At 36.4% G+C, this 23,231-nt stretch overlaps 1 long non-coding RNA gene across 1 annotated transcript; it reads left to right on the top strand.

Moving 5' to 3' along the window:
* The first annotated feature begins 5,906 nt into the window (after window positions 1-5,906).
* LOC149804722 (uncharacterized) lies at window positions 5,907-21,108 on the top strand. The gene is made up of 3 exons (XR_016414195.1): window positions 5,907-6,116; window positions 20,054-20,066; window positions 20,701-21,108. It is a non-coding gene; the product is annotated as an uncharacterized LOC149804722 (long non-coding RNA).
* Window positions 21,109-23,231: the final 2,123 nt, after the last annotated feature.

Here is a 23,231-nt window from a genome sequence, read left to right as displayed (position 1 = left end):
CCATATCATCAATGAAGTGTTTACGTATAGATATCCAAATACTGTCATCAATTCGATGTCAGTAAGGCGATGATACGGACAGGGTCATAAAATGGTTATTCCGTAATTGCTGCTCAAACAAAGAAATGACATATTAGACTACATAATTGGTCTCCAGCATACACCGAGAAATACTATCTCTTGGAATTCTTTCTACACATGACAAAAAACCACTCCACGGTAATTGTAGTAACATGTGCAAAACACTGTATCAAGGGTTCTTCAGAATTACTTGGCTCCATTTTAGAGTACCTTGTTTACATGCAACGTTCACAAAGTCACTAGGAATAATCTGTTGCCTTAAAATATATTCTTTGTTTTGGCCTACAATTAGTGAATATCCATCAGCTCGCATTAGAGAACAAATCTGCTGTAACAAAAGTCTCCCACAATTAAGTTATTCAAGATACAGGAAATTATGAAGTATATTTTAACTAAATGAAAATATAGTAGATATATAGACCAGTTAATCTTCGTCATTTCTTTTTCAATCACGGCACAGAGCCATTCCATTGACTCTGGATATACTGTTTTTATGCAAAGAAAATAAATATTCCTTTAATTAATTTCCAAATAAAAGCGGGTTATATGTACAAACTATAAAATACAGACAAATAAATGAATCAAGCTACTCGATAAATGTAAATAAACCAACTATTAAGGTTTGTTATCATCACGTAGGAGCTTACAGTAGTCATACTTTTTCTAACTATCCGTCTGTCTGTACTAAGTAGTATAGGGGGCAGCCTTTGGATAAGATAGGCCTGTCTATGGTAAACGGGAATTAACATTATGGTTACCATCTTGAAAGTATGTCAGTCGGAGGTCAGTGGGAATTCCGTACTAATTTGTCCACAGATGTAACATGTGAGTGGGAGTCTTGGTTGAAAGGAATGTAACATTATGACGTTAGCATGAAATCTACCCGTGAACTCATGATTTTGTTTTTGTGTTAGGTACAAAAATGATATTTCAGAGTCAAAGGAAATATAATGGTAAAATTGTCCATTAGATTAATATGTGATTAGATTCTAGGGTCAATGGAAGTTTATGTTGCAATGTTCATATGATTACCATGTGATTAGGTGTCTACGGTCAACGGAATTTTGTGTTATAATGTCCAGATGATTAACATGTTGAGTGGAATACTGGAGACCAGGTGAATTTAACATTCATATTCACCTCAAGGGAAAATGTAATGTGAAATTATTAACTATTTTACTAATCAACAGTTTTACTGACCACCATTGACCTCTACTAGCCAATACGCACATTGAATAACCATTACCAATTCACCTACTAACATCCACACCTACAATCCAGTACGCAATTTTGGCTGGTGAGCACCTACTCCTCTACTAATCAATACGCTAATTTTACTTAGCAGAATCTATACTTTTCAAATAACAAAAAGTGTAAAGTTGTTTAGAAACAAAGTACACAGACATAAGTAGGGATGGGGGGTACCGTAGCCCCACGTAGACTTCTATGTCAAAATTGGGAGAGGGTTGTATTATAGCCACAAGAGTTATAGCCCCACGTAGACTTCGATGTCAAAATTGGGAGAGGGTTGTATTATAGCCACAAGAGTTATAGCCCCACGTAGACTTCGATGTCAAAATTGGGAGAGGGTTGTATTATAGCCACAAGAGTTATAGCCCCACGTAGACTTCTATGTCAAAATTGGGAGAGGGTTGTATTATAGCCACAAGAGTTATAGCCCCACGTAGACTTCTATGTCAAAATTGGGAGAGGGTTGTATTATAGCCACAAGAGTTATAGCCTCACGTAGACTTCGATGTCAAAACTGGTCGGTTGTACTATCGCCTCTAATGGAAACTGAATATGGTAGGGTTGTATAGCCTCAAATAGGAAATGAACAGGCTCACTATATCCTAAATGGAAATGGAACATAGGGTCTGTATAGACTGAAACGGGAATGGAACAGGGTGAGACTCTCTACGGACAAGAGGAATGGAACAGGGCGGGGCTATCGAGGGACAAGGGACAAGGGTAATTGAACAGGGTGGGACGGTCTAGGGACATTTGGAATTTAAGATGGGAATGACACTTGGGGACAATGGTAAATCCTATGTTAAATGTTACCATATGGTTAACATGGATGTTACTATGGAGACCCAAGACGTCCCGGCAATGGGAACATTGATACAAGTTGCTGTCCCGAATTTGCGCTACATAGTAACAGTGTTAGAAGTGGCTGACCTCAGATTGTACACTTGTGTACTCGATACCTGTTGAATAATGACTATATTCTTGTATCATCGAACACTCTTGTGACACCCCAGGATGGGTTTCAGTCCTGGACTGCCCTTCGCGATGAGGGATTTATGCTGCGCGCAATACTTTATCAAGTATGCATTGTTTCACTTTTCCTTGCTTCCCTGATGTAGCCATGTACGCCTGTTGATTCCACGCACTGGCATATATATATATATATATATATATATATATATATATATATATATATATATATATATATATATATATATATATGTATGTATGTATGTATGTGTGTGTGTGTGTGTGTGTGTGTGTGTGTGTGTGTCCTTTATTCTACGGCATCATATTGCTCGTCGGCTCAGGAGCAATTCTCAATTGATGCATGGGGTAAACGTACCCTATCCGAGATCAAATGCCGCTCTGCATGAGTTGATCGAGCGAGTCAGAGGATCCTTAAATGCGATGCCAAGAGGAGATCCTGCAATCTCTGCTTCAGGACATACAGTGTCCCTGCGTAATCTTGTGAACGAGCACAAATCACTGGTGGGGCGATAAATCACTATCACGCAGCAGTACATGAAGCACATGCAACATGCAAGACAAATACGAGGCGTTTGCGGAAATAACCGCTAACCTTCCAAACTCTTTCACCTTCAGCACGAGATCATGAGCAGGTTGAGGCGAGCTGACATAGATGAAAAAAATTCCAAAATCGATATGCAAGACTTCAACAGCAACGCGCTAAAATCACGCGTCCATCCGCGGTTACACCACCCAGACTCAACGAAAAAGCCTACGGATGCGCCGACAAAGGATTTATTTACGATCATCCACACGTGCTTGACCGCAATGCAGATTTTAAGAAAACCCTGCAGCATATTCTAAAACCTACCGTGGATGCAGAACTACGAACACACACTGATATAGAACTTGGAGTAGCTCTCAACGTTCATTTTGTGCGGAAAGATAAGAACATCGACGTGTATATGAAATTCAAATCATTCATAGGTTATCGCAGCGACAATTTTAGCCACATCGTCGACATCGCATGGTCGTTTATCTAACGTCGCATTGAAGATTCTTGCGAATCAGGACCGGCATGGGTCTTCGCCGGAGTTAATTATGTCTCATTTCAAAGTTCTCAATTCACACCATTGCGTGGAAGTAAGTATGTACCCCTTCCCAGGCAAAGCATCGCGACCATATCATTTATCTACGTCAAAAACAATGATGTCTCCATATACAAGGCGTATTTTCATAACATACGCACCACCGGGATCATCTTTCCAGCTGCAGTTAAAGACCTCCCTAAACTGGAAGCTCTCAACGATGGACTTTCCATCAACGTTTTGGACTCGATAAAAAGAAAAGTGATGATAAACAGTTTATTGTATATCCAATGCTGACCTCCGAAACAGCTTCACAGTGCAGCATCTGTTTACCTTATTACCTACACCATTTCGTGTACATCAAAGATTCCATGAAGGCAGAAAGTTCTTTTCTCGGTTATGGATCTTGGTACTGAGATAAATAAGGCTTTACGGTGATGACCAAGTAGAAATGATAGAATTAATAAAGAAAAGGTATATGCGTTCTATAAGAATTACACGTATTCTGTCTAAGTTTAAATAAAGAACTAAGGTACATATGTGATACAAGAATTACATGTATTGTGTGTAAGTTTAGCTAAAGAACAAAGGCATGTGTGTGATACAGGAATTAGAAGTATTCAGTCTAAGTTTAGTTAAAAAACAAAGTATATGTGTGATACAGGAATTAGAAGTATTGAGTCTAACTTTAGTTATAGAACAAAGGTATATGTGTGATTACAGGAACTACAAGTATTGAGTCTAAGCTTAATTAAAGAACAAAGGAATATAAGCAATACAGGAATTACACGCATTTAGCTTAACTAATTGGACAAAAAAAATGTATTTAATAATGTTTGTTAACTTTAGTGGACTGTAAATGCTTGATTTTATACATGGAAAAATTGAAAATGAAATCGAAAATTGTTCCCATTAATTCCTCACATGCTATCTAAAGAAACTCAAACGAACTAATACTAGTGGTTTGCTAGCTTGTGTTCATCATTCAAGTGGGCTTCTAGCTTGTGCTCGTCATTCAAGTGGGTTTCTATCTTGTGCTCATCATACTAGTGGTTTGCTTGCTTGTGCTCATCATTCAAGTGGGTTTCTAGCTTGTGCTCATCATTCAGGTGGGTTTCTATCTTGTGCTCATCATACTAGTGGTTTGCTTGCTTGTGCTCATCATTCAAGTGGGTTTCTAGCTTGTGCTCATCATTCAAGTGGGTTTCTAGCTTGTGCTCATCATTCAAGTGGGTTTCTAGCTTGTGTTCATCATTCAAGTGGGTTTCTAGCTTGTGATCATCATACTAGTGGTTTGCTAGTTTGTGCTCATCATACTAGTGGTTTGCTAGTTTGTGCTCATCATAATAGTGGTTTGCTAGTTTGTGCTCATCATATAACTGGTTTGCTAGTTTGTGCTCATCATATAACTGGTTTGCTAGTTTGTGCTCATCATACTAGCCGTTTGCGAACTTATGCTCATCATAACAGTGGCTTGCTATCCTGCAATGTCGTTCTTATACTTATGATTATTTGTACTGAGCTTCGTAACTCACTAATTGAACTTGAGCTACGGTGGCTCAGTGCTCAGCGAGCAGAACTCATGATCGAAAGGGCGTGGATTTGAATCCTATCATCATGGGTCAGCAACCGTGGCATGTACATGGGCAAGGCACTTTACTATAATTGCCTCGGTACTAATTAACCTACTTGTTTTGCTTAATCGTAAAGCACCAAAAGAGCAACCAAGTCTTTTTGGACTTACATGATTATATCCGAAAAATGTTTATGATGATAAGGGCAGACTTGCATATCGTCGTTTCGCTCACCTAGCATATTTGATCCGAATCTCAGCTATGTATTTCGCATTGGATTGCAAAATAAACGCACGGATCTGGATTTTATAGTCTCACATGAAGAGAAGCAATAAGTGTCAGTGTCATTTTACACGATATAAATTATGAAATACGGTTTACTTTAATACATTCTAGCTTTTAAATCTAGCGGTAATTTGTACCAACAAAATTTCTTTGTAATATTCGTTTTTAGAATCTATATTATTTTGTTCTCCTACGAATCGTGTTTTTACTATGTTATTAGTAGAATGATTGCGCTAAATCATATTTTAATAAAAATTCAGGTTTATTCATTAAGTAATGGCAATGAATTATCGATACGACTATTGCTTAATTAATAAATTAACATGTATTCATAAAGTTCGGGTCAGAAGGGATGATGCAAAACCGTTAATTGGAAGTCTATTTAAATGGATAAGGCTGATGATTTTGTAGAATTCCTATATTTGACTTCTCTTTTTGCTCTTTTTCTTTAGCGTTGAATTTATATGTATAACATTTGCAAGCGCGATGTACATTCAAGAAACATCGATGAAAGGTTTGTAATAAAAATTAGTCTCAAGTCATGATTAAGACTATTTCTATTGCACGATCATCGTAGGCGGAGCTCAGGAGTTCATTTGTCAGAAGGTATTATGTCAGTGTGAGTTTTCACATTAACTAGAATACGAACATGGTGTGGACCTAACAAAAACTTGAATGCGTGGGATCCTGTCTATCACGAACTAATTCACTCAAATAACGACACGAAGGATGTCCTTCAAGTCTTGTTTAATATCCTGAAGTAATGCTAGCTTATCAGTTGAACCGATTTTGATGGATGCCTGTCTACTGTCATTTTACGATGCCAGCAGCTTCCTCTTTTATAGAAGAATTAAAAAGACATTTTCAGGTAAATTAATTTTATCAAGATTCTTTTATCTATTTAGTTCTTCTGGGCGTTTCACAAGGGCTCTTTTTATAGCATAAATTTGTCTTTTATAATGTCGCTGGGTGCAAACTTGTAATTGAATTCACTCATGTGCAAATGAAGAGTTTCATCAAGGCTGTCTTGTGTTCCCTAATTACAAAGTGGCAATCGTATATTATGGCTCTGCAGGAGATATGTAAGGATAATGTATGATCCGATACAAAACTTACTAAGAGACTTTACTGCATTTAACGATAGTTAAATAAAATAAATGTATTGAAGTATAGTTTAATAAACGGCCACCTGCTTACATGACATGAAATCTGATTATTTTTTTGTGTCTTGGGCTTTATGGGCTCTGTAAGCTTGAAATTTATTATTTTTTGTACTCGCTTATAAGTCGAGACGAACAGCAAATAACAAAGATCCAGATCTGCCGTAGCATATTGCGTTTGCAGATCATAGTCTGTTTTTTTTAATAAAAAAAAATATTATTGACTACTCTTCACACACCGCACTGACCAAGATCTGATGGCGCATTATGCAACGGCAGATTCGGGTCTGTGCAGTGAGAAGATGGACATGTTATTTAAACGAGTATCGACGGAATGTATAGATTTTCTTCCAGTTGCTAAGGATTCCGTCAATGATCAGTACGTAGTTCTGGGCAGTGAATTATGGTTCTACACAATCTTCTTTTGTATGGTATTGTTAGAAAATCTCGAATATTTGGAGATACTCTGTTGGTATGATTAACACATAATGTTTCTCATTTTTTAAAAAAAATATACTTTCAAGTAAGGAACACCATACTACTAAGGTATGTCCAGCAACGGATATAATAGGCTCAAATTGATTTTGCCTTCCTTTAAAAGACATTTCGTAATGACTTTTGTAATATATATATATATATATATATATATATATATATATACAAACACTCACACAAATTACGAAAAAGGACTATAATAAATTAATAAATTTGGAGTATGAGCAATTGTTTATAATAACTCTCTATTTGAAGGATTTCTTTAAAAAATTTGATTACTTGTTTGATTATGTGAAATCTGCGCTGGGGAGATAGTCCATCGACCGAATAATTTACCAATTAGCCAATTACTCGAAGCAGGCGTCACGGAGTGAATTGTTAGCGAGATTGCATTGTGACATGGTTTACGTTTAGTGAATTCAGGTCAAAGCCGCATGAGAGTCTTGAGTTCTGTAGTCTCTATTGAAATATAGTTGTGTGAATTGATTGTATGTCTCCATGTGCAGTAGTTATGATTGGGGACTGGTACAATGCGCAAGGGAATAAACGAGAAGGGACTGTTCCGTCTTCGGCAGCTGCCGTGCCATGGTTGTACACATGGTGTAGAGTTACAAGTGAAACGAGGCTTAAAATCAAGATTTGACTGGTCTAAGGTGGCGTGGTCAAAAATAGTTCCCTGTATTAGGTGGTTGAGTTGTATATTATCACGGCATGGAATCTCGGCGATACGTTACGTAAATTTAATGAAGAGAAACCATGAATCTGTGAGGTTTACAGGCATTTGGGAAGTTGTGAGATTTGTGGTCATGTATAATTCAGAGTAAAAATATTTATTGTTTGGGGCGTACATATTTCCAGTTTACAACATTAGTTGTACGGAAGTCTTTGGAATCAGGGTAAACATATGACATCTAGCGGAATTCACTTCAGGGTTCGGAATCGCATGGCTTGCTGCAGGAAATAAATTTCTGGTTGTCGGCGGTTTTCGGATGCAATTGGACTAGTTCTGTGATAGTTATAATTGATTTGGTTTGTGTTATTCTATCACAACTGGAAAGACCGACGCGTCATAAATTTTAAAAAAAATAAATGATAGAGCGCTCTTTAAAATTTCAGTTTGGGCTTGTGTCATTTATTGTGCGAAAGTAGATATATGTATTTCCTCTAAAGAAAAATGTTTTATTTGATTATTACTTGTGTATTTGTTGGAGATGTTCAATTATAACTTGGATACTCTATCCAGGATGTAATGTAGTGGTGATACACAAAACAAATGACGTAGCCGGTGCATGTGATAAGAGAGTGGGAAAATTGGGTCGTCGGTCTCTCTAGAACGTGATTGGGACGTGTAAGTTAGCTGAGAGCACAAATACTGATTTTTCCTAACAACTATTCTCAGATGAACTAAAATAATCAGAATTGTTTGGCCACGAAATCCTCTGCATACAAGGTTCATGAATTTGGCTGTATAATATTTAATTAACTGGAGAAGCACCGTGTAAAAATAAAACATAAAAGTATTTGACAACGTGCCCGGCCGGCTCTATTTTCATTAAGCTTCTATGAAAAGAGATTTGACCAAGATGAGCATTAACCCCAATCTATATTTTTTTAATTAAAACCCATAATTACGGTTTTGACAGACCTGCTTCGTTTTCAGCGAGCTGAAAAGTTCATACATTGGTCCGCGTTTGTTTTTTTAATAGCGACCATTGACAAGCAAACTTTGACACCGTATACAACCCCCCCCCCCCCTTATCTTTTTTGAAGTTGATGAGCTTGATGCTGATTTTATCGTCATCCCATGACCTATTTGGCAATAACAATAACACCAACAGCAGCAGCAACAACAACGTCTGTGGATCTTTTGCTCATGATTTGAATAACTATAGGTAGCAAATTGATTGTACAGTAATGATCATTTGATTACGACGGCCAAGAAGTAAGTCTCCAGGAATTGCCTGGTTATTATAATGACTATTGGGGATCTTGTTGTGATTGCGCATAGAGCGCTGGAATGGGTACATCAGTACCACTAGTTGTTAAGGGCAAATCTTCACGCCATAAAATGTGTTGCCTCGAAACATAGAAAAACTCACCGAAATAGATAATGATGTTCAGTCCCTTGTGACTCGTACTGAGCGACAGTGTCCTTTTTGACAAAAATGTACGTGCTCTCGGTGCATCGCCTCTATAGTTTACGTGCGTGACTAGACAAAGAGAGGCGGAACACTGCTTCAACTTACCAAAAAAAAAAAAAACATACTAAAGTCTTGTTTCGCTGGTATATATTTGACATTGACTTGGAAGAAAAAAAATCCTTTTTTGGAAGGCGTGGAGGAAGAATACCTAGAATTCGAGGTTGGGCACAGTTGTCCTAGCCGACAGAAGCGGTGATGTACTTTTTTTGATCGGTAACAGTTTTTCCCCGGACTATTAAATTGGTTGGGTATAAGACAAAGCGTCCAGGGGTTGAGATACAGAAGTCACTCAGATAAAAACCGATTGATCTGTGCCCATCGGTTATGTATCTAGTGTGATTCTAAGCTGAGTTAGCTTTATGATGACATGTGAGGTTTTTGTTGTTCATACGGATAAGTTGTTTAGATCGATCGTGTGCAGTGTCAGGTCAGAACATTTTTTTAGAAGTTGTTGCTGCTTGGAACTAGATTTTGGTAAATTAGATATATTTGTCTGGTATGTGCTGTGAGAGAGGCAGACCTAAATTAGTGTACAAGATGTTGGATTAGGTTGTGATTATTGGATGTTAGTGGACTGGTTTCTGTCCCAGTAGAATTAGTACTAGTGGTGATATAATTGTAGGAAGTTAGTGTCGAGTCTAGCATTGGTCTGTGCACGACAATTTATGGTGCGCCAGTTTGGGCGTTTGAAGTCATGGTTGGCTTGTTGGGGTTCATAAGAGACGTGTTATTCTCCTGAAGAACGCATTTTCTGACCTCTTGGTAAACAGGAATGTTCCTGTGTTACATTTACTTTGACCTGCTGGTGACTTGGGAAGAATTTCATGCAGTGTATGTTGAAAACTGTTCGCTACCATCTTGATATTTGTAATGGTCGAATATGGTTTCCAGCATGCATAGTTTGAATCGTGTGCTTGGTAAGATCAGTGTCCACTGGACGTTCTGAAGAGTGGCCCAGAGTGGCCGAGTGGTCTAAAGCGCTCACCGTTACGGATCACTGCCATCTCACCTCTGTCTGCATGGGTTCGAGTCCAAGGCTCGGTTAGCGTGGGTACGTGGGAAAGCCTGCCAGTAGCTTCTCGTGGGTCGGTGGTTCTATCGTGGGTTTTCCAGGGTTCTTCCTCCACCAGTTATACTGGCCGCCATGTATAGCCTATCTTGTGCTGAAAAATGGCGTTAAACCCTAGAACAACAACAACAACAACGTTCTGAAGAACTGTTCATAGCACATGATAATTAATTTGCAGCGTTACTTAGCAATACTGCATATCATTGATTAATTGAATCGAATACGTTATATTGTTCAGACTCTGCTTTCAGGAGTACGTTCTATGGTAACCATTTTCGGTTGCTGTAGCATTAGTTAATTAGTGGTGAGTTAGTTGTCAGAGGATAGGATCGGCTGAAAAAGACTTAGTCGACGATTGCATTTCGCGCCGATGCGCAGTGGTTTTTTGGGAGACGCGTTATCCCGATGGAAAAGCAATTTCCGATCTGAGTTCGGCGGGTAAACAGGAACAGGAACTTATGTGTTGAGAAGTCTTTCCTGCAGCTTATTCCGAAGGTTGTTCTGAGAGAGTTTGGTCCTGAATGGCCAGTCAGAGCATCTTCATGTTTGATTCAACTTAGATAATTTGTGTTCATTGCAGACATTTAGTTTGCTTCTTAGTAATGAGTGATTAAAAAGAGATTGTTTTAGACGTGAGGAACTGGTATTAAGAAACAAGCCCATTGATTATGAGTTTTGTCTTAATCACGTTTAGGAATCAGGAATCAGGTAAGTAATCAATTTTTATTCATAATCACATACGTGTGACGTTTTTATCACTCGTTCTCCAGTTTTCTTTTAAAGGCGGGGCAATGTAATAAATTTAGAGTATGTGCTTTTGTTTATAACTCTCCATTTTAAGGATTTCTTAGATTTGTGATTACTTGGTTGATTATGTGAAATCGGTGACGGAGAAATAGTTATCGGACCGAATCATTAGCCAATTACTAGGAGCAAACGTCACGGAGTCAATTGTTGATGAGATTTCATGATGACATGGTTTACATTTAGTGAATTCAGGTTAGTCCCTGAGTTCAGTAGTCCCTATTAAAATCTAGTTGTGTGAAGTCATTGTGTGACTACACGAGCAGTAGTTCTGATTAGGGACTGGTACAATGCACAAGGGAATAAACGAGAAAGGACTGTTCCGTCATCGGCAGCTGCCGTTTACTGTTGCTATGGTTGTATGCATGTGTGTGTGTGTGTGCTTTGGATTTTTAACGTAGCTTTAAAATATTTTCAGTCATATCGCTACGATGTCTGCAGTTCAAAGGGATGTCTAACCCTGAAGCATCATGCCGCAGACATGTTGCATGATGTACCACCCAGTTACGTTATCCTAACATCAGGCTGTCGGGGATCGAACCCACGACCTCACGCATCCGAGGCGGAAGCCCTAACCACTAGGCCACCGGAGCGGTCGGCTACGGTTGAACAAATGGTGTAGAGTTACAGGCAAAATGAAGCTTAAGATCATAAATTGACTGGCCTAATGTGGCGTGGTCAAAAATAGTTCCCTGTATTAGGTGGTTGAGTTGTATATTTTCACGGCATGGCATACTGGCGATACGTTACGTAAATTTAATGAGGAGAAACCATTCAGTTGTATGGTAGACAGGCAGTTGGGAAGTTTTGAGATTTGTGGTCATGTATTAATTAGAATAAAATTATTTATAGTTGGTGCGTTGATATTTTTAGTTTACATCAGTAGTTGCATGGAGGTCTTTGGAAACAGGGTAAACATATGACATCTAGCGGGATTCACGTCATGGTTCGGAATCGCTCGGTAAGGAAACCCCTACGTTCATAAATTTATTTACAAAGCTATTTGGACACTTTAGTTCGTTATCATGTGCTTTATAAAGGGCAGGGTACGTTTCGTCTATCTACTGTGTTTATGTTTTCGCAAAACCTATAAAAATCAAGAACAAAATGTATATTAGCACTTAATTTTGTAATTCTATGAATAAAGTTTTAAATGCCAGGTTTGATATAATCAAACCGTATGGCCCTCTGTAGTAAATGTCCCCGTCTCACAATGATGAATGGATCTTATGTGAATAAAATTAGTTTATTTAAACCTTGACTTGTGCTGCCATGTTCCAGGACTAAATTTGCTCATGTAACTAGAGTTTACCTGTACTCTAATTCAAATCTAATTTTTTGAAAACGTATGCAAATGACCAGGAGCATTTTGATCAGAAAGCTTCTTTACATTTGTTTCTTGTCTGCGTTTCTAAACGACAATATTCGTTTCCAAATAGTGCAATTAAAATGATCAAGCTTTTGCTTTAAATAAATGAGTTCTCTGGGGAGATGCATTAGCAGCAGGACCGCTGGAGCATTATTTGCACTGCTATTGTATGCCTGACAATGTCTGCCTTGAACTTATTATCGGATAATGGAACTTGCAAAAGATCTCAGACCGTTTATAGCATCTAAGGTTTCTTCATCTAAAATTCAAATTTTGATTTTTCACTGTAGGTGCTTTTAATATACCACAGCTTAGTAATAAAAGAGTTTGCAATCAGCAACCAGAGAGCAAAAATTCGCAAGAAACAAAATCGTCCAGCTAACTCCAGTCCAATAACTTCTACTAAAATAGGGGTGCGTTTTGAACATACTTTGACCTAGAACACATTTTACTTTGGTCTTTGGTATGCAGTGTTGGCTACCTGGCGTGTGACGGTATTGTTATAAGGTTGCCTGATTAACTGAAGTGCTCCGCAAATATCGACACCATAGTCATAGCTTTTGCACAGTAGCCTACTTAAAAATTACGGGGATGATTATTGTTGTTGTTTCTAGTGTCTATCGGCGTCATTGAGTTGTTTTAGACAAAATATCCCAGAGGATAATTAAAATGTTATCTTGTTATAAAGATGCAAGGTCAATCCTAATCGGAAGAAAAAAAAACGATCAAAATTTTATCATGATTAATCATTAAAATATATAACAGTTTGTATTAGTACCTGATCTCGAAAAATGTGGGGTATCATTTTCATGCAAAGAAGGAAATGGGTGAAATGACGATATCTGGTTCCGGGCAGGTGTTATGTGCGGTTCCGGAATTTTACTCTGTCACGCGATTCTAAGCCGAAGGATGCAACAGGTCACCGAATTCAGTTGCATGCACTCTAAATTCAATGATAACAGTTAAGAATTAGTTCGAAATAGATACCTAGTTGTCAAGGTTAAATAATTCTTATAATCACTTCATCGACTTTTAGGACTGTGTAATTTATACTTGTCGTTTAGTCTAAAATTATCATATATACTTTTGAACTATATATTTCCTGAAGGCCATTGTACAGAGAAAAAAAATGTCAATTGCTTAGCGTCAAATTGGCGTGATGATGACTAGGTTAAATATTGCAAAATGTTTTATCTTTAAGTAGAGAAATTTTGGATGTTCTGCTACACATGTAAATTTTATAGAGTGTATCAAGTAGAGGATGTATATATGAGCTTTTAGAATACCGGGGGTCAAAAATTCAATATTCCGTCTAAATCTGTTTTTGAGGGTGCGAAGGATTTGTAAATATCTCTCTCTTATTTCTCTCTCTCTCTCTCTCTCTCTCTCTCGCTATTATATATATATATATATATATATATATATATATATATATATATATATATATATATATGAGTGGTGTGTATGTGTGTAGAGGGGCATTTCTAGCCCAATCATAAGTTCAAACCTGTATGTATCACCATCTCTTATAGGGTGCAAGAAGGTTGTGACTTTAAATTTGAAAAGATTTCTTCACTTTTGTAAATTCAACAATAAAACGGGTTTCAACCCCAAACGATAACTATGTTACGTTTCCGTTTTAATTTCATTTTAAGATATTATTCGCTCTCGTGCTGAGAAAATGAGATTACATGTCTTTCCCAAGGCACACCTAGGCATCCCAACAAAACTGACCTGAAGGGGTTCTAATCCGGTACATTTGGATCACGAGTCTGCTGCCCTACCACCTGAATTTCGACACCTCCCTAAAATAGATTTTCAGTTACCAGGTATTTGTCTACTCTAGCACATTAAAGTGAATCTGTGGCATATTTTTTTCCACACAAATGAGGTCATAGATATATGTGTGCGGTGGCAATCGTGTTACTGTGTAATTCCCTTTGTTCGTGGTATAGCTATTGCCGAACGTGACTCGGCTGACTGTATACAGCGAGGAGAGCATTTACTAAAATGTTTGATACATTAAAAACTAATGACCTATTTTAAAACGACAATAATGAAGATTTCGATATTTAATGCACCAAGAGGCAATGCTAGAAAATATGCATGTAATTTGTACTATAGCATCTCCATCGAAGAATGACCTTACTGTGTAGGGTGCATACAGTGAGCTGTAACATCTGCAACATTGTGGACAACGTTACAATTTTAGCTGGAAGTATGAAAGCATCATCATTTAATGTCAAAACTCTTAAAAGAACTGAATTATTTCAACAATCAAATGCAATATGAATTATAATATATTATCCGGCGGTAAACAACGCGTAATTCAATTTCCTTCGTGATATCGGAGATAACGATGGATCCAAACAAGTAAAATATTTCTTTGATAAGCCTTTATGGCACTGTCTTGCAACTGACTCTAAACGATGCGGGGTAAATCAGATTAATATGTGCTTTGTCTAGAACATTTAAAATACAAACCACATATCACGCATGCAAAGCACGCTCATAAACATTTCAGGAATGTAATAATTGCTGTAAGGACGAGTTGTATGTTTGGTTTGCAAAATATTATCCTTTGCCTTGTCTTCGTTTTTTGAAAGTCTTTTGTACAGAGACTACGGGTGGCCTAGTGGTCTAAAACGTTTGCCGTTACCGATCTCTGCCATCTTACCTATCATTTTCTTTGTTCCGTAGTTTCTGAGATCGTGGCTATAATTGCCCTTATTGGTTTTATCAGCAGTGCAAACGTTTGTTCGAAGCCCGCTGGGAAGTATTCCCATGTGTATTGTTGCCACAGTAACATATTTATGACATATTTGCTTGCACCCATGTACTAGCCTGAACGTTCCAGGTAATCATGCGCGGCTTTGCTACATACATCAGCAGCCTCTACGCTGGGGATTTCGCCATTATGTATGTTCATTTTGGTTGCTAAATTGTTTTTTTAGACACGTTTACGCCCGGAACTATTTAGACACTTGCGTGGTCCACTAGTCAAGCCCATAGTGAAGAAACTACATGTCCTGGATGACCTCAGGAAACATATTACGGAACGAACACAACAAGCAGTCAGTGGCACGCCAAGTCCAATGAATGTTTTGCAAAGACATCTGCATCAATAACACGAAATATCATAAACATGTTCCAGTTATCTCTGAATAATTTAGGCACGTGAGAAATAGATTACGCACGTGTTTTTGAGTCGAGCCCGGCAAAGTATTTGCGTGAGATGATCTTCGTCTTCATCGTCGTACATGAAAAGATTATCCTCGCTTGAATCAAGGTCGTCAATGGTAGGAACTGCATCAGTTTGAAGAAGAAATCAACGGTGCACGATTCACTTCTTGGAGGCGACTGATGCTTTTATAGTAAACTCTCACATAATATGATAAACCGGGTTGATCGTATGCGGACGGCGTACTTATGTGCCATAAATCGTACGAAAGCGTCTCAAAATCATATTCGACAACAGTTGTATGTTTCCTTATCTAGCTGGTCCAATGACCAACGTACGAACTGAGTTAGGAAACATGTCGCAAAGCAAAAATGCCCTTGCTTTTGCCTGATCATCTTCAAAATATTTTACTTTGTTACGAAAATATGTCGTTGGTAATTCCAAATATTATAATACTAAAGTCATATCTTTAATTAATTTATCCATGATGATATTAACTGCTGATAGATATATTACATTGAACTAGTTACATCATCATAGGGCATCTGTTTACTTCATCATCCACACTCGATGTTTTACCTAACACCAGATACTTAATGCTTCCCTGATTCGCTGTGCTTCCAAAATAATCCTTAAGTTAATTGGTTTACAAATTATCTCCGAATACTTATCTAAGAAATTATATATAGCATCTTTTCGGCCTATTTGACAAACATGTAGAATGCATTTAAACAAAACAACTATTTACTCTTTGCTGAAACTTTAAGAGTACTTCCCTGTTCTAGTAGCATAATCCCTGAACGCTCAACAATTATTTCAAAATACTTTAAATCTAATTTTTCGCCATTTATATCCTAATTTTTCAACATAATATATATCAATGCAATCTATGCAATATCTTGCAACTATCACATTATTACACAATATATTGTACAGAAATATAGACACAAACAATTTACTGATGCAAAAGAAAATATTCTTACGCAATAAAATATCTGCAAAATATGTTATGTTAGCTATATATTCACATAGAAAACTAGTTATGTGTAATACGTTTTTTAAAACATGGTGCGACATAAAATAATTTTACTTGAGGCTCCACAAAGGTTACAATCGCGGTAGGCTCACTGCAGGTTTAAGAGTGTAAATCGTGGATTATCGAATATTTGGACCTATATCAGTATCCGAAATACAAAAGGCCCACAATGATACTACTCATCTGAATAGATTATTACTTTAATAGTCCACTCTCATTTGCCATGAGCTAATGATTAGACCAGCTAAATCATATGGGCGCCATGGCAATGCTTTTATGTTATCATAAGCTCAGCACTTTACTAATGGTGGTGGGGTTTGGATTTAAACATTTTCAGTAATGAGGCCAAAGGCTATGCAAATTATTGTGCTTGATGGTTTACAGGTCAGGTCGTTATTATTATTTTATTATCATTGTAACGTAGGGGTGGTTAACTGAATTTGACTAGCGTTATCTAGATGATGACCTCCCTCTATATTACAACCCGGTGGGAGTACAAAGATAGAATTTCAACAGAGAACTGAGCAATAATATTGGGAATAAATAATGCAATGCGAGCTCCATTAGACAAGAAAATAACAAATTTAATCCCATAAAAAATTAATAGTGCAACTCCAATTCAATCTAGGTAATAAAACACAATTTAATAGCAGTGTCTAATTTGGATTTATTTCATCACAATAACGAGATGTGAAAAGAGCGCAATGTCCAGGACTGATTACATCACCTTCTTCCCGTGACCGTGTATCAACGTCTTACTGTTTTCTCGAACCTTCCTATTCTCTACGCTTCACCCCTTCTTCCCTGGACTCGGCACTCCTTTTTCGAACTTCCGTCTTCGGACTGTCCCGTCTCTCCTCAGAAAGCTGTTCCTTAAAGGCCAAAAATACCCCTAAATTTCTTTATGTACCACTTTCTACACGTACATAAATTCCCTCATTTACGTTACTCAGAAGCACACTAGCTATTCACACTGCATACCTTCTGCACTAATCCGTATGAACATTAACCTCGCTTCACAGCGTCCGGTCATAATTAACACGTTAGCAGTGCTTCGCACGTTACCATATCTCTTTACCTACGCTACCACATGCTCGGTTACTATTGAATAAAATTCACAAAATTCTAGTTCACAGCAATCCCTATATTACAAGATTATTTAAACATTGCAAAATCAGATATAAATATGCGATTATCGTTAGCGCATAATAATCAAAATCGTCATAACAGACCAAGAAATAAATTTCATATAACCCTATGAAATCCTACACCACATATGAAAACGGATAGCATGCAATCGTCAATTCTATCAATGAACTAGTAACTGTAAAATTAAGGAGATACATTGCATAACAACTCTAGCATTAACAGATTTCCATGAAATTGAATAAACGATACATAATTTGAATTCTAATCATATCAACACATTTGCATAAAACAAACAATCGAAAAATAGAAAATTAAAATTGCGTACCTTATCGCTGTTCTCCTTCAGAATATGTGCGTTCTAGCACTAGACCCTATTTTTTTATACCAGACAGTAACCTGATCCCTCGTTTCATGTTTAACGAGGAAAGCACTATTCTACTTAGGCGTCCTTAGAATCAAACTTATCCTCTCATGAATTTTAAGACTAAAGAATTTCGACTAAGGTCGGCACTTTAAATTCACATAACTTCCAAAGTGTACACTTTAATTTACTCTGACCAATCGTAAGCAGCAGTTCTTAAATTTTTCCCAAGATAATAGTTTCTTTCGTCAGATCTTAGACAGCTTAAAGTGCATATAATTTTTCCTTTTGAGAAAAATAATTTGACATGGGTTCCTATCAAGCGGTCATGGTTGGTAGCTAAAATGTTTAATTTCTCAGGACAGTGTAGCAATGCCCTGTAGAATCACACTCACTCATAAATTCTAGCCTTTCAAGTTTTAATATTGATATGAGGGAGAAAAGAAGAAATGTCCAAGTGACCCTTCACAAAGACAAATCTGGCTTAAATGTGATAAACTTTTAATGCTCAATGCATTCAACTTTAAAGTTCAATAAAATTCAAAATTCGACATTTTACAATCATATTTGGTCTTCCCGACTGGAATTACAGTGAGTAATTGAGAACTGAGGGAGAAAAAAAAACTTTTTCTGGTTCCATTTACGCTAATATCAGTAAATTAGATCTGTTAGAAAACCTGTATTTAAGGTATACCAGCTGCCATACAAGCAATGTTATGATACAAATGCTTGCAAAGTTTCATGAAGATATTTCAAACAGTTCTGGAGATATTAATTATAGAAGTGTGTGATGGACTGACAGACGGGCTTGTACAACCTTGTAATAAAACTCTGAAATTACTAACAGAGAAACCCAAATCATAAGTACGACACAAAACCTTACTGAGATACAAATTCATGTCAAGTTTCATGGACGGGTCAGGAGATATTAATCAGAGGAGAGTGTGATAGAACGTACGGACAGACAATAAAAATGGTGACTATCATTAAAATGCTGATCAAGTAAACTTTATTATTTTCAGGATACAATGTCTATTATTGATTTAAAACATACCAAATCTCATGACAGTATTTCAAAGGTTCAGGAGATATTGCGGAAAATCAGATTACAATGTACACCTTTTCGAACTTCGTTCGCATAGGGTCAAATATTCTGACACAATATTAGTGTGTACATTACGCACATGTTATGGTGTGAAGTAATCAAAAACAAAGTAGGCAGTTGGGATGCTGTATTCAAAACAGTACAGAAAATGACTGGAATTAAAATGGGCAAAATTGAATAATCATAATTTCAAGAATAATTGTCGGGCCCATTGATGTTGACCCTAACGTTTCATTCGTGAACAGTTAATAGATTAGCAGAAGTAATGGCCCCATAGTGACTCGAAATGACACAATATCAGCTTATAAGTACCTGACATTTCAATGTACGAGCAAACTTTTTGACTGTTAAGAAAAATAATTTTTTGAAAATTATATATTGGTACATGATGATATCCAGATAACTGTTATTATTATTATTATTATTATTATTATTATTATTATCTTTGATCTTATACTACTTTGTATATTCACACGCAAGGGGTGTTTATGTACATGCACTGCTTTATACTGAATTCCGTGTATTTCGGAATCAATAAGCAAGTAAATAAAAAAATAAATTCAACCTTAGCCTAACTATCTTCCTGTCTTCTAAAGGGTAAAGAATATTGAAAATGCAAGAAAAGTTTCCAATTCTAGATGCTATACCAATAATAATTAACAAATAAAGCCATATTTCTCCCAACGCTAAATTTTTAATTACGATAATGCCGTGTTATTTCATAACTAAGTTTTTGTAGTTACCATAAAAGTTCTGTTACAACTTTTCATATTGTTTTTAAATAATATTACATTTGTAGATATGCTACTAAACATAACAGCCTTTAAGTTCGTACTTATTGAGTGAGAACGTTTTCTCTTTTATACTATCTACAGGCCACAGTTATCGGTAAGTATATCATACGCATTAGTTTATCTTCACAGTAAACGATTTTGTTTTTGTTTTGCTAAATAAAACCTAAGCATATCTTTCATGCATACACAAAGGTGTTGTTGTTACCTCTAAGCTTTAATGCATTACAGAGCTATTATTTTTAAATTCATTCATACATTTTCAATTATGGGATCAAATCGACCCTTAAGTAAAGTCACATTATTAATCATACACAGACGATGCCTTACATTCATTGATGAAGATTTGTGGCTGTACCATAACAGCAAGGATAACACTGGTAATGAGGGCATCTGGAAATTCGATGAATGTAATAGGGATTTATACCTTTTTATCGATCAGCAGAATGCGTAATGAATGATATCTCAAGTACATAAGAATCGTCAAAATTAAAAAGAAAATCACATTTTTCCTCCAGATGATAAATATTAGCGTATACGCGTGTACATTATTTTATTAAATATATTGTTAAATATTAATGTGGTTTTCAGGAAACAGCCCTACGAAATTATTAGTCATAATTAATTGATGGAAATATTACAATTTTCATAGATACATTTTGTCGATGTCATCTACCTTCACACTCAACAATTCCGACACAATGATAACATGACAGTTCCTTAAATCACAGGTCATACTTTAGGGATTGTACCCCTACAGCCGACCCTGTTGGCCGGAGCCATCACAAGAGGTACACGGTGAAATGTAGGTGACGTCATAAGATCGTTTATGTTGATAGACAACGACAGTGTGAAAAATAGTGAAGGCTTCCTAGAGCTGATACAGTGACGTTTACGGAGAAAAGTCGTGCTCAACGAATCTGGGTTTGTTTTATGGATGCATTGGTCGATGACACTGGGAACAACTATATATTTGTTTTCACTCAAGCGTAAAATGTGCCTTCGTATCAGTTATGTTTAATTGGCTTTAATTACACGTAATATATGTATCTAACTTAATTACACGTAATATATGTATCTAACTTAATTACACGTAATAGATGTATCTGACGTAATTACACATAATCTATGTATCTACTTTAATTCCGCGTAATATTTGTATCTAACTTAATAACATGTAATATATGTATCTAACTTAATTACACGTAATAGATGTATCTAACGTCATTACACGTAATATATGCATCTAACGTAATTACTCGTAATATATGTATCTAACTTAATTACACGTAATATATGTATCTAACTTAATTACACGTAATAGATGTATCTAACTTAATAACACGTAATATATGTATCTAACTTAATAACACGTAATAGATGTATCTAACTTAATAACACGTAATATATGTATCTAACTTAATAACACGTAATATATGTATCTAACCTAATAACACGTAATAGATGTATCTAACTTAATTACACGTAATAGATGTATCTAACTTAATAACACGTAATACAGTATCTAACTTAATAACACGTAATATATGTATCTAACTTAATTACAGGTAAGAGATGTATCTAACTTAATTACACGTAATATATGTATCTAACTTAATTACACGTAATATATGTATCTAACTTAATAACACGTAATATATGTATCTAATTTAATAACACGTAATAGATTTATTTAACTTCTTAGGAGGTATAGTTCCATCAAAAGTCATTTGATAAGGTCCTTTCAGATACGGATGAATTAAGAAACCAATGCAATTTATGAAAGTATTTGAAATGAATTTAATGTCGTCAACATATGATTAAATTCTCAAATGTAAAACATTTCATTGGAAATATTTCACTGTGGAATGCATGTTGCATTTTTGTTCCCCTTGTTGTTCTCAGAGTATATTTCGAAGTCAATACAAATCCTGGGTTAATACTTTGATTCTTGTTCTGTACATTTATTAAAACGATAACAATTATAATTTTAATTCGAATACATTTTGGCTTACATGATAACAATGCATGTATTATAAAACAATTTTGACATCATGATGTATTCGTTATAATCGTATGCAGTAAACATTAAAATCACTTTGAACAAGATGTAAATGTTTTCTTCATTTTTCTTCATTCGGGTTGAATTACAAAACAAAAAGTTCTCATCAATTGCAAAGGCTGTCTTGTAGCAGTGATATTATTTAATGACTGATTGACTTGATTTTTGCACTTCGCATGCAAAAATCAACTACACTCGGAAAACCTAGACAACATTTGATCAATCACCTGTCTTTGCTTGTCTACCGACCGTTGCCAGTTAATCGACTTTTATTGGAAGTTCACCCTAAACATGCACCGGGTTATTTGCTTTGCTTCTCTAACTCGCGAGGCATTGTGCGTGATAGTTAGACACCTAGAGCAATTTACTGTATAACACGTACATGTTTAAACTTTTATAACTTTGTCATCTCTCACCAAATTTTTCGTGAAATTTGCATTAATAATCAAAAAAAATTTAAAAAGAAAAACCGTTAACTTTAAAACTGCCCATAACTGTCCGTACAACCCGGGTCCGGTTTCTGGATATATATTTGTGATCATTGAGATTTCTATCCCATAACCATGTAGACCCTTTCGTCAGCACACAAAAACCAGTCATTGATGCATCTAGTATTGACTCCCTGACATGGAGACTGGCCCGCGGATTACAGCTGAGAATGTGTGCAGTTCAAACCTATCTATGTGTCTGTCTCTCTGTCTCTGATATATATTGCATATGTATTCTTTTGAACATGACAGGGCATTGCCTTTTGCAAGTAACATCGTTTCCAGGATTTGTCCTCATCCACTGTGATTCAGTCTCGGGGTCATCTCTGAGTCATTACAATGGAAATATTGGGAATCCCGCCTGATAACCGTTAATCATATATACATCTATTCAGCATAGAAACTGAAGTGCAATAAACAGCTTAGACAATGTTAGTAGCGCCATCAGCAGAATATGTATGCACTAACTTGGCAAAGAAAGGAACACTAATTTTGTAATGGTAGTAGTTGTTGTGGGTTTAAAGCCACACGATAGGCTGTGCCTGGCGGCGAGTATGACTGATGAAGCAAGAACCACACACCCAAAGGAAGCTTTTGGCAAGTTTCATTGCATATCATCAATGGCCGAGCCCGAGACTCGAACCCACGCGGATAGAGGTGAAGGTGGGCATTTTAGAACATTGGACCATCCAGGGCCCCTCATTTTGTAGTA

This window comes from Sinohyriopsis cumingii, chromosome 2 (genome assembly GCF_028554795.1).
Source record: "Sinohyriopsis cumingii isolate HCF-2022 chromosome 2, ASM2855479v2, whole genome shotgun sequence".
Taxonomy (NCBI): Eukaryota; Metazoa; Mollusca; class Bivalvia; order Unionida; family Unionidae; genus Sinohyriopsis; species Sinohyriopsis cumingii.
This window is presented reverse-complemented; position numbering and strand designations above follow the sequence as displayed.